The sequence below is a fragment of the Podarcis vaucheri genome (assembly GCF_965113315.1).
Source record: "Podarcis vaucheri genome assembly, chromosome: 5".
Lineage (NCBI taxonomy): Eukaryota > Metazoa > Chordata > Lepidosauria > Squamata > Lacertidae > Podarcis > Podarcis vaucheri.
Genome location: NC_138763.1, coordinates 62,614,877 through 62,628,257, shown reverse-complemented (window position 1 = coordinate 62,628,257; position 13,381 = coordinate 62,614,877). Strand labels below are relative to the sequence as shown.

Here is a 13,381-nt window from a genome sequence, read left to right as displayed (position 1 = left end):
TTTCGCAAACTTTTGGGAAGGCTGGGTGGAGGGAACAGTTTTCAGCATGTAGGCTGCAGACAGGACCAGCCCAAGATCCGCCACCTGGAGCCAGGTGTATAAGACATAAATTTATAATTAAGGAATATGCTGCCTGTGAGCAGCAGCTGAGCACAGAGCACAGAATACCAGCAGAGAGCAGAGGCTGAGTTTTGAACAGCAAAACTGAGCTGAGCTCGCAGTCCTTCCAGATCAAAATCCATTTCTGATACCTGGAGGCTTTTCTTAATTCCTACAGTCTAATTTTGAGGTGGGGGCAGGACGGGACGGAAAATACATTTTGTTGTTGCTCTTGTATAGCAAAGGGTAGTCAGAAATTCTTGGGATGTGCTGAAAACAGGGATGTGGAGAAATTGGATTCAGCTCACATCGAAAGGTGAACATACCTAATTCTCACTTTGTGAAAGCCATCCTTCGAAATGCCCTGGGAGCAGACCTAAGGGAAGCCTATCTGCTCTGTCAGGCCTGCCCCCTGAGTGGTCCCTACCCCTCAACCCTGCCCACCATTGGCAATTCTGCGAGGCAGGCTCAGAGCCGGATACCCATGCCAGCCAAAGTCAACAGTTCTCCCACCAAATCATGTGTACGAAAAGGTATGTGTTATCAAAAAGTACATGCAAAAATGCATTATATTAAGGAAAACTGCTTTGAAAACAATTATAATTACAATTAATTTATTACCCACCCTTCACCCTAAGGTCCCAGGGTGGGTTGCAACATTTAAATACAATATTAAAAACAGTTAAAAACATAAAAATAAGATGGGTCCCAACAATGTACCTCAAGTGACAAAAGTCAGGGGAAAGAGGTGAGTCTCCCATATTTAAAAGGGATAATTGCATACAAATATGTGTATTTTAGAACAAATTTGCACTCTGTTAAGAGGAACTTTTATATGCCTGTTGTCTTTGTCCAGGGAGTTTTCTTGGCAGGGACACTGGAGTGGCTTTCTGGTTCCTGCTCCAGGTGGATCACGTTTGGTCAACACTCTCCACTATGACCTGTCCATCTTGGGTGGCCCTGCACGGCATAGCTCATCACCTCGCCAACAAAGGTCCATATAGTTAAAGCCATGGTTTTCCCAGTAGTGATGTATGGAAGTGATAGCTGGACCATAAAGAAGACTAATCGCCGAAGAATGGATGCTTTTGAATTATGGTGCTGGAGGAGACTCTTGAGAGTCCCATGGGCTGCAAGAAGATCAAACCTATCCATTCTTAAGGAAATCAGCCCTGGGTGCTCACTGGAAGGACAGATCCTGGAGCTGAGGCTCCAGTACTTTGGCCACCTCATGAGAAGAGAAGACTCCCTGGAAAAGACCCTGATGTTGGGAAAGATGGAGGGCACAAGGAGAAGGGGACGACAGAGGACGAGATGGTTGGACAGTGTTCTCGAAGCTACGAACATGAGTCTGACCAAACTGCAGGAGGCAGTGGAAGACAGGAGTGCCTGGCGTGCTCTGGTCCATGGGGTCACGAATTGTCGGACACGACTAAATGACTAAACAACAACAAGAGGAACTTGCTGATGAATCTTCTTGAGGATTTTTTTGAAAAATCACAAACTGATGTGGAAATATGAAGAGCTGTACAATTGTACCTTGGTTCTTGAAAAGAATGCGTTCTGGGAGTCTGTTTGACTCTCGGAACTGTTCGAAAACCAAGGCGCGGCTTCTGACTGGCTGTAGATTGGAAAATGAGAAACTCTAATAGGGATTCTCTAATCTCTAACTGCAAACCACTTAACAGTAGATCATGATCTCTCTTCTGCCCATCTCTGATATAAAGTGTCCCCTGGTAGTACCTTAAAGGCTGCAATCCTAACCATGTCTACATAGAATTATGTCCAATTGAATTTAATGAAACTTACTCCCAGGAAAGTGGGGTTAGGATTGGTGCCTGGGCCCAGGATCCATAATTACCTAACAGCACCATTAAAGTTTCAACAGTATTCTTTGTTATAAGAACGGAAGCATATTTTTAAAGGATATATGGTTCCTTTCCTTAGGAAAAATGACCCTTCATGCCCCACTTCATGAAATGGGCAAGGGTGACATTTGTGTTTGGTGTGTTTTGAAAAGAAATATGCCAGTTGAACCAAGTTGCTTTGCTTCTCAGATATTTGTTCTGCCCACCTCCCCCCTCCTGCCACTGCTAAAATGAAGAGCCAGATTAGTGATATCAGTACAAAACAGCTGTAGGCTTGCTACATCAGGAAGGGAACAGCGAACATCATTCACATAATGCCTGCGGGAAAGTCTTTATCGCTTAAAGTAGCCCTTACCCTAATCAAAATTCATAACAATCCTTTAATGGCCATTGTAAACCAAATCCATTCACTGTGAGTTATTGTCAGTGACGGAGAGCAGACGGTAAAATAGTGATGCTTGATGAATATTATTCGCGGCACTGTAGGAGGAAGTCAAACGACATGAAACTTCTAATTTCCTGAAAGAACATAAAGGCTTGAAAGCAAAGCACCTGAGCTAACAGCAGAGGCCCTGTTTGCCACCAAGCACAGCCACTGAAGTTTGCAAAAGTGCAACAATGCCTCCCAAGCACGCATAAATCAGGATAAAATAGATACCCAGGCAATTTTCATGCACCACATGCATCTGTACACATGGCTGGTCACCTCTGTACTCTACGTATACACAACGCACATTTGAACCACTTCCCGCAAAGAAACCCGGGAACTGTAATTTACTCCTCACAAAGTTGCAGTTCTCAACACCCTTAACAAACTATAGTTTCTAAGATTCTTTTTTTTGGGATGGGGGAATGTGCTTATGGTGCATATGCAGCCTATGTAGGAAAAATGCGATGTTTGAAGAACGTTGCAGAATACTCGACAGCTGGTTCTCAAATGAAGTTTGTCCTGGTTCCCTAGTCAACAATTAAGATTTTGTTGATGGTGGCAGGGTTCAAGCGATCACCTACCCAACTTTCCTGCCACGGATGCAATTCTCTTTGACATTTCATACAGTGGTACCTTGTTTCTCGAACGTAATCGACTCTGGGAGTCTGTTCAACTCCCAGAACTATTTGAAAACCAAGGCACGACTTCTGATTTCCTGCTGAAGCTTTCTGCGCTCAATCGGAAGTCATGGAAGTCGCGTCAGAAGTTCAGCTTCCAAAAAATGTTTGCAAACTGGAACACCTACTTCTGGGTTTGCGGCGATTTGTTCAGCTGCTAAGCCATTTGAGATCCAAGGTACAATTGTATTTCTCTTGGGTTGCAACTGAGAGATCAAGTGTCTGTGTGTGTGTCTCAATTTGGCCCAGAAGCCGTTCATTGCAGATCTCCAAACTAGCAGACTGAATGTTAAACCCAGCGATCGTGAATCAAATATCCGTTCAGCCATGAAATCATGAGAAACAAAATATTCTCTTTCTGCTCACTTTATCATCTGTGGAATGTGAAAATTTACAGCAACGTGACAGACATGCAGGGATTAAGCTGCTTCTGAAGACAAGTAGTGGGTGGTGGTGGTGAGTGGGATTCTATTAACTTTAAACTCCTCAAGAACTGCTCTTTGTACTGTATCTACCAAGTTAGAGAAGTATGGTTTTATTAGGCCAGTTGGAAAATGCCCTTTGAAGATCAAAGCCTTTGCTGCTACTGAGGAACGTCTCTTTTCCCCCTCCTCCTTCCCCATCATGGGAAGACTGCTGGAACAATTCATACGACTAGTTTGTACAATAACATCTTTTCCCAGAGAGGTAGAGCCTATGCATTGCTGATTCTTAAATGGTAGTTTTTCTAATCACACTTTGTAAGATTTTATCAAGAGTCAATTCTGCAATAGCCTTTGCTTCATGAACATTTGGGGAAAGGGTATAAAGTCACAGGATTGTAGGGTTGGAAGGAACCCAAAGCGTCCTGTAGTCCAACTCCTTGCAATGCAAGAATCACAGATGAAGAATCCCTGACAGATGGCCATCCAACCTCTATTTTAAAACCACCAATAACAGCTCAGTGGTAGAGTACATTATTTGCATGGAGAAGGTTCCAGGTTCAATTCCTACCACCTCTAGGTAAGGCTGGGAAAGACTGCTGAGTGAAACCCCGGAGATTCGCTGCCTGTCAGTGTAGGCCCAAAGGTCTCAGTGGAAGCTGCTATTTGGAGCTGATTTGAGGTACTAACTACATGTGGCAGTGACATGACCTGTGCCTCAGAGCACAGGATGTGCCACACAGATCTTTTTTCTTAACACTAACCATCAGCTGGGCTTTTTTTCTGGGACCAGTGCCAGACTGGGAGAAACACAACTGGGAGGAGGGGGCGAAGCATTCTGTTTTTTTGCTTTCATTCTTCTGCTCTGCAACTGCTTACCCTCCAAGTGTCCCTATTTCCCAGGGACAGTTCTGGATTTATAGAAGCCATCCCAGTTCCTGGTTTGACCCCGGAATGTCCCACTCTTCCTTAAGACACTCCAATTTTCATCAGAGAAATGTTGGGATGGTATGCAACTGTGTGTATGCTTCTAATGCACTGTGTTGTTGCCATCATGTCAAGTTAGCTCCTGAATCCAGTATGATTATTTATTGCCTGCCCTTCTCCCTAAAATCCCAGGGCCAGGGCCGGATTTAGATGAAGAGAGGCCCTAGGCTCCTCCAGTTGTGGGGCCTCTCCCCACCCCCCATCCTCACAACTATAAGAAAATGTAATGTTGTAAAGAAAATGGAGTGAAGCCAAGGATGATGACGAGTATTTAAAATTCTGCAATTCACGATTTCTCCTCTAAAGGACATAAGATATTACTGTTAAATACCATGGCGATTTTTAAAAATGCATAAAATTAACAACGAAAAACTTTTGCAATAACTGAACTTTGTATGCCTGGGCAGGCCACAGAAATTGCCTTATATGAAGTTAGACCTTTGACTCGGTCTAACCTGGCCCAAGGTTGCCCAGCAAGCTTCATGACCAAGTAGGGATTTATACCCTGGTCTTCCAGATCTTAGTCTGACACTCTATCCACTACACAACACTAGTCCAGTTTGGGTAGCCATGGTTTGGGGGAAATGGCCTCAGGGACAAATTAGGACCTCTGTCTGTCCTAAATAGGTCTGCATTAATTCCTTACTGGTGTTCTGCTAGGAGAAACTCCATCATCTGTGCCCACTGCTAGATATAGATGTCGCATGAATGTAGGTTCTTGCCTATCATAGATTGCTGCAGTTCTATTTTCAGCTAGACTTTCTGCTCCAAGGAACCCAGAGACTCTTCAAAAAAAGGGGGGGGGATGCAACCTTAAACTTCCTATTGCATAGTGGGCCCATTAATCCAGAGTCAGGCAGAGCATTTCCCTCCCAGTCTCAACCGTTTTTTAATGAGAAGGTTTTAGTGTGTCAGCTTCCTTTTAGATACAATAGTTCTTCAACTTGATATAAATCTTTCCTTCCATATTATCTCTGGCAAAGTTGGCTGTGTGTATAGATCAACGTGTAGTGATCAACTGTCATGATTCATGGCTTCTTCACAGGTGAAAAGAGTACTGAAAAAGAGATTAAAAAAAGAAGAAACTGTGAGCAATGGAAATTCAAGCTAGAAGGTGGGCAGAGCATAAATCTGAGCATGTTCTATTCTTAAGGAAGGCGTGGAGACAGCAACCATTATGAAATATTAAAAGGAAGAAAAGGACAAACCAGTGCTGAGTTTCCAAGACTGGTCTACCAGTTGGATAGGAAGTCTGATGAACGGTGCAAGAGGTAAAAGTTGGTAAGTGGCCAACTCTTCCTTCAGTTTCAGAAATGGTTTAAGATGGGATGGGTAGCGTAACAAGGATGGGGAAGGCAAGAACCCCGAGTAGCTTCTGGCAGAACAAACCATTCCAAGTTATCTTTTAGGTGTTCAAACAGCATATCTGTTAGGACACTTGAAGAGCCTTTTTAGATTAGGCTAATGGGTTGAATAAGATTCAGATTACAATAGCCTAGAGGAGAGGTCCCTATTAATTATCCCACCAGCATTTGTTCTTGGAGTCCTTCACTTCCAATGGACCATTCCCACATTAAAAAGCATCTACCCTGACATATTTATGGGGGAATTGTTATGACCTTAATGGTGGTGCTTGCCACTTTGAGCAAGTATAGAAAAGTTTAGGGGACTGACAGTCTTGTAGCCCTAAATTAGCTATCATTTGGCATGCAAACATTCTTCTTAATTTCCCATGCACATGAAAATGTCACTCGCACAACCCCTAAAATAGCTACACTTTTAGCACTGACTCTTTCACCCAGATGTTCAGGTTCTGCAGTTTCTATATAGAAACATTCGTGCTAGATTTGCATTCCCTCATATGCTTTTATGGGAGAAGATAAAAATTCACACACACACACAACCCTGAAGCAAAGAAAAAGTGTCAGAAAAGTCTAAATATCATGCATTATTTCAATTTGTTACAAGCAGCAGTTCACAGCATTGCTGCTGGAAGACTTGAGGCTGTGGTTGAATGGCAGGCCTGCTTATCTATCCCCCATGGAACATATAGCCCAACGTATGAAGCAGAGGGGCAGGACATGGTGAGAAAGATCATGTGAATCCAGTAGAGGGATGGGTGAATATGATGACTTCTCCTTTTTCAGTTCTCTACATTTCCACATCAATTTGTAAACTTTTTAAAAAATCCTCAGAATGTATGTGTTTGCATGCATATTTGCCTAATATACACATTTTTGCAAAGCGATTTCTCCTAAAACAAAGCATTTTTCCACGTTAATTTCATCAACATATGCAATATTATGTCTGCTGACTGGGAAAGGTTGTGGAACACCGGTATTAAATTTACGGCATGTAATGCTTTAAAGGAAAATGTGATGAAAATGATCTATAGGTGGTACATGACCCCAGTTAAGCTAGCAAAAATTTACCATTTGCCTGATAACAAATGTTGGAAATGTAAGGAAACTGAAGGTACTTTTTATCATCTTTGGTGGGCATGCCCGAAGATTAAGGCTTTCTGGGAAATGATATATAATGAAATGAAAAAGGTATTTAAATATACCTTCCTTAAGAAACCAGAGGCCTTTCTCTTGGGCATTGTCGGCCAATTGGTGCCAAAAAAGGATAGAACTTTTTTCATGTATGCAACAACAGCAGCAAGAATACTGATCGCAAAGTATTGGAAGACACAAGACTTACCCACCTTGGAAGAATGGCAGATGAAAGTGATTGACTATATGACACTGGCGGAAATGACGAGCAGAATTCGTGACCAGGGAAAGGAGACCGCAGAAGAAGACTGGAAGAAATTTAAGATTTATCTTAAGGACTATTATAAACTTGATGAAGCTTAGAATGTCGAGATTTTACAGAGAGAAAGGGTTGCAGTAATATAAGATTAGACTAAGAAAGGACTATGATGAATTAGGACGGGAAAAAACATTTACAAGTTGCTATAAAAATTTGGACATGAGGATGCAGAAAGGGGAGGTATGGGGAAGTCCGAGGAAAGAAGTTTATGAAAGGACCTTATGAAATTATATTTGTTTGTTTGTCTGTTCTGTTTTTATGTTTGTTTGTTATAAAAACTTTTGTAAAACCAATAAAAATTTTATAAAAAAAAAAAAAGGAATCGACGTGGGGCCATGATGGACTTTGTCTCCCTGGCAGTATCCCAACATGTATACATATACAGTATTTTACATCCCATGTTATAAGCATTGTGAGGGGGAAAGCCTGTGGAGGTCAATGTGCCATCACATATACAGGATTTCCAGCTGGCAATTAAGTAGATCACTCCTAAGTTAATACTATTTCCAATTAAAGTCACATGCCTGTTCAAGATAGATATCCAGCCATCATTATTCCAGGGTGCTGCTAGTACTTAAAGGACATGGAAGATAGACCCATGATATACATTTACATATGCTAATTTCGATATATACAGTGGTGCCCCGCAAGACGGAAAACCCGTTAGACGAAAGGGTTTTCTGTTTTTGAGCTGCTTCGCAAGACGATTTCCCCTATGGGCTTGCTTTGCAAGACGAAAACGTCTTGCAAGTGTTCCGATTTTCCCCCGCTCCCCCCTTTTTCTAAGCCGCTAAGCCGCTAAGCCTTTAATAGCCGCTAAACCTTTAATAGCCGCTAAACCGCTAATAGCGCTAATCCGCTAATCCGCTAATAGGGTTGCTTCGCAAGACGAAAAAACCGCTAGACGAAGAGACTCGCAGAACAGATTAATTTCGTCTTGTGAGGCACCACTGTAGATTAAGAAGTGGGTTGCTAGTGTCTCACCAGCACTATGCCAGTGTGGTGTAGTGGTTAAGAGCGGTAGACTCGTAATCTGGGGAACCGGGTTCGCGTCTCCTCTCCTCCACATGCAGCTGCTGGGTGACCTTGGGCTAGTCACACTTCTCTGAAGTCTGTCAGCCTCACTCACCTCACAGAGTGTTTATTGTAGGGGAGGAAGGGAAAGGAGAATGTGAGCTGCTTTGAGACTCTTTCAGGTAGTGATAAAGCGGGATATCAAATCCAAATTCTTCTTCTTCTTCTTCTTCTTCTTCTTCTTCTTCTTCTTCTTCTTCTTCTTCTTCTTCTATCCACAGCCACCCTATAAAGAAAGTTAAAGAAGAAAATAAAAGAGGAACTGGCCAACGTTGCCCATCCCTTGGCAATGCTGCTGCCATATCATTTTGAGTTTGTACAGCAGTTATTTATCCAATGCACAGCCTAACTGCAGAGGACAATTTCCAGATGTGTGTGTGTGGGCATACATATAATCATAGAATTGTAGAGTTGGAAGGGACCCTGAGGATCATCTAGTCCAACGCCCTACAATTCAGGAACATGCTGCTGTCCCTCAGGACTGAACCTGCAGCCATGGCGTTATCAATCAGCACCACCCTCTAACCAACTGAGCCTTCCAGAAGCAATACTGCATGCAGAGTGCTTTGCACAACAAACAAGAAAATAAACAAACCAGCTTCTTCGGTGTACCAGATTTATGGTCTGAATCAATCAAGAGCACAGAGCTGGACAGTCTGATCAAAAAGAAACTAAAGATTTGCAGCTTTCCTCTCTGCTAATTTGTTTTGACCAGAACACTCTCTATAAGCCCTTATTTCATGGCCTCCACCCCTGAGGATAGGCTGTATGGAACTGCTACAGAGGCACTCCACTTATGAGACTGTGGAAAGGTAGGCTGGGGAAGATTGGGAGCTGTTAAAGGGTCAGCAAATTGATATCATGCTTTTAAGCTAGTCTTTTTGCCCCTTATAAAAACACTCAAGTGTTATGGCCTGGGATTCGTCTAGATGGGGCTTAAAACAATGGAGAGTGTTAACCAGTGTCCTCTTAATGCCTTACAGTCTAGCCACACACTCCTTTTTGCAGAAATGGTCACTCTAGCAATTCAATCCAGTTGTTTTTTTTAAACCCAACCCCACCCCACTAAATCCACAAACTCCGCACAATTTGAATCCGATGGTCTGGGAATCAACAATGCACATTTCTTCTTATAGTTACATGTCCAAGGATTTAAATAAGGAATGTGCAAACAATGGCAAAGAGCCTTTGTCAGCACATGCAAAGGCAACTTAAAATGAAATATGAAAATCAACAGCCATCCCCCCAGACTTTTGAAAACCAACCAACAATAAAAACTAATGATATTGGGAGGGAAATGATATATTGAAAAACAACAACACTCTAGCATCATAACTATTTAAGACCTAAAATCGATCAGCAAGGCTAGTGATAATTGCAATACCATCGTTGGCCGCCTGCAGTGGTGGTGTTAGAGAGAAGCAGTGATCAGGCCTGAAATCAGCCATAGACGTCCCTGGGACCATTCTCATAGTCCCTAGCTCAGGGTCTTTGAACATGGCCTGGGTCTACAAAGTCAGTGGGCCTGATCAACTTATCAGTAGGACCAAGTAAGCCTCTCTGCTGATATGTACAAAGAAAGCTCTCATGAATGTGATGGCAACTGGCTTTGGAAACCTATATGAAAAAAGGAACAGCATAAAGAGAGAGCTTCACTGCTCGACTCTCTTAGCATTCCTATTCACCCTTTTCACGTCTTACAATACTAACTGAATGCCACTCGTCACTCCCCGGTGAGAACTTTCTCCTCAGAGCTATGCAGATACATTTCATTGGCATCAGTAATGAAACATGGCAGTTCTGGTTTTAATGAGACTGTCTGCTAACAGTGTTGAGACCTAAGAGATACCATACATGTTGTCAACACTGTATCCTGGAGTTACCAGCTGCTTTGTCTCAGTAATCATATCCTTCGAATTTATGTTCTGATGGGAAATAGCTGGAGGGTAAGTGTGCTGTAAAGGCCTGCAAATCATTATTGCACTAATTCTTAACAACGTTCAAGTGCAACCTGCTGCAGAACATCACTAATTGCTATAGGGTAGAGGAATACCTTGTACATAAAAATTGGTGAAAATAAATGTTTAAATCCCAGCCATGCCAGGTGTCTTTCAATTATCTTGTTTTGCTACGATGAATTTGTTCACCTTTTAAACAACATGAAGTATTCAAGGCTTACCCGTCTTTTCTCCCGAGAGCAATGTTTAGCTCTGTTTTTTCTTTTCCCTTTTAAAAATCTACCCTGCCTTCTACATTTTATATTTATTGTCATGCACTGCAGTGTTTCCTGGTTCATGCTGTGTAGATAAAAGTGGAGAAATCTAATAAAGCAGGCTGCTTGGTTCATCTTGGGTTCCCAGGTTCAAGTGTAAGCACTTCACTTATTGTGCTCAATTGAACCTTTTGGGTCTTTTGAGAATATTCAATAATGCAGCCTGCAAGTCACCCTGGCTACTCACGACACCGTGCCTGAATGCCTCATTATTCTCCTCACGCCAATAGCATCCTACTTGCTTTGCCTAAATGTTCAGGTGTCTCATTTCCTACTGTCTACTAGATTACAGGAGATCATGTGTGATAATATTCATTAAAACATCATTTGCAAAACGGCTTATGAGTAAAGATCAGACAAAACTATTCACTGGGTATTGGGGTTTTCTCTCTCTCTCTCGGTAAACATTTAATAGGCTTTGCAAAAAATATGATGCCCTTTTTGGCATTTTCCTTTTTCTTTGAGTAAAAATGTTTGTGAACGTGACAATCCCAACCTCTGCTGGGGAATAACAGAGTATGATGGAGCAGTGAAACCATTGCTGTATTTGCCTGGCTGCAAGGTGTGTGACTGACAAGTTGTTGCACCAGCCAGGAGCTGGGGCAGCAGCCTCAAATGATGGTGGATACCAGGCTGGTTCATTCCCTCTCCTCCTCCTCCTCCTCCCCATTTGGGGGCATTCCTATTTCACTGGAATGGGGTGCTCCACACCAGAAGAATTATGCTGGCATCAGTCTGAAGTTGGAGGCCAGCAGAGCTGGGTGGATCTGCTCCAGAGAGTTGGGAAAAAACCCCAAGAACAGATTAAGTGGGTGCACACACCATCCCCAGTCCTGCTGCAAATTGGGCTTACACTGCAGCCTTAAGTTGTTGGCGTTGCCCTCCTTCTCAGATGCCCTCGGTGGTGTTTGCACCAAGCCAAATCTTATTGGCTTCGTGGTATTGTGATCACATTCCCAAGCTAGATTTCACAAATGATTCACTGAGGGAGGAGCAGCAGTAGTCAGGGAAAAGTGCTGCTGCTGTAGATAATGCAACACTGTCACTGAACAGGATTCTGGAGAAATGTCTATAGTGCCAAAAGAAATTGAAAACCGGAATTAGTGAGTATGGTATCCAGTGCAGCCCTACTTATTTGCAATGGAGAAAAATGGAACCAAACACTATGATTGCCATTCCTCTTTGGCGGCATAGTGTCAGAGTCCTTAATATGTATTAGCCACATAAACAAGCAGTTTCTCATATGAGCCACATCTATTGCTAATCAAAATTCCCCACTGTGTTTTCCTTGCATCAATAGGAGTATAGCATCTAGATCAAGGGAAGTAATAGTGCCACTGTATTCTGCTCTGGTCAGACCTCACCTGGAGTACTGTGTCCAGTTCTGGGCACCACAATTCAAGAAGGACACTGACAAACTGGAACGTGTCCAAAGGAGGGCAACCAAAATGGTCAAAGGCCTGGAAACGATGCCTTATGAGGAACGGCTAAGGGAGCTGGGCATGTTTAGCCTGGAGAAGAGGAGGTTAAGGGGTGATATGATAGCCATGTTCAAATATATAAAAGGATGTCACATAGAGGAGGGAGAAAGGTTGTTTTCTGCTGCTCCAGAGAAGCGGACATGGAGCAATGGATCCAAACTACAAGAAAGAAGATTCCACTTAAACATTAGGAAGAACTTCCTGACAGTAAGAGCTGTTCGACAGTGGAATTTGCTGCCAAGGAGTGTGGTGGAGTCTCCTACTTTGGAGGTCTTTAAGCAGAGGCTTGACAACCATATGTCAGGAGTGCTCTGATGGTGTTTCCTGCTTGGCAGGGGGTTGGACTCAATGGCCCTTGTGGTCTATTCCAACTCTATGATTCTATGATTCTATGTGTGAGGTGCCCTCAATTTCCTACATGGAAAAGACAGAAGTAAGAGACAGAGGCGTTTAGTGATCCTGGGTGCTGAAAGGAAAAATGTCTTATGATTGTGAAATGGGAAAGCTTAAAGCTTCCTAAATAAATAAATAAATAAATAAATAAATAAATATTTATTTATTTATTTATTTATTTATTTATTTATTTATTTATTTATTTATTTATTTATACATACATACATACATACATACATACCCCTCCCAACTGGCTGGGTTTCCCCAGCCACTCTGGACATCTCGCAACAGAATATTAAAAATACGATAAAACATCAAACATTAAAAACTTCCCTAAACAGGGCTGCTTTCAGATGTCTTCTAAAAGTCAGATAGTTGTTTATTTCCTTGACATCTGGGAGGACGTTCCACAGGGCGGGTGCCACCACCAAGAAGGCCCTCTGCCTGGTTCCCTGTAACCTCATTGCTCATAGTGGGGGTGGAGACTCTCCTTCAGATATGAAAGACGGTGCTAAACTGAATGATAGGCTTTGAAAAATGAAACAAGCACTAGTAGGTCAGGCTGTGGGGCGGTTGATGGAGTGTGGTTGTGGCAGAGAACATTTTTTTAAAAAAAAGAAAAAGAAAAAAGTCTTGACCACTATTGTTCAGGGCTTGTCACTGGGCTGTAGCAGATTCCTTTATGCTGTAAAAATTAGGATTTGTCTATCAGGAAAAACGGTACAAGCTTTGTATGCTTCTTCAACTGCTGCCACTCCACAAAATGGGCCATAAATGACTTGTCTCCTTTTGCACTTCCTATGAAGCAAAATCTTGTGGCTTTTCTTTTTTAAGAAATGCACTATCGGCTCATTTGTAACATCT

The 13,381-nt window shown here is 42.5% G+C and overlaps 1 long non-coding RNA gene across 1 annotated transcript in view; it reads left to right on the top strand.

The window, feature by feature from the left end:
• LOC309532553 overlaps positions 1-10,383 on the top strand; it is a 42,435-nt gene extending 32,052 nt beyond the window's left edge. The window contains exons 2-3 of the long non-coding RNA XR_014219922.1: positions 5,529-5,764; positions 8,593-10,383. This is a non-coding gene — a long non-coding RNA (uncharacterized lncRNA). The remainder of the gene's footprint in view (positions 1-5,528; positions 5,765-8,592) is intronic.
• The last annotated feature ends 2,998 nt before the right edge of the window (positions 10,384-13,381 follow it).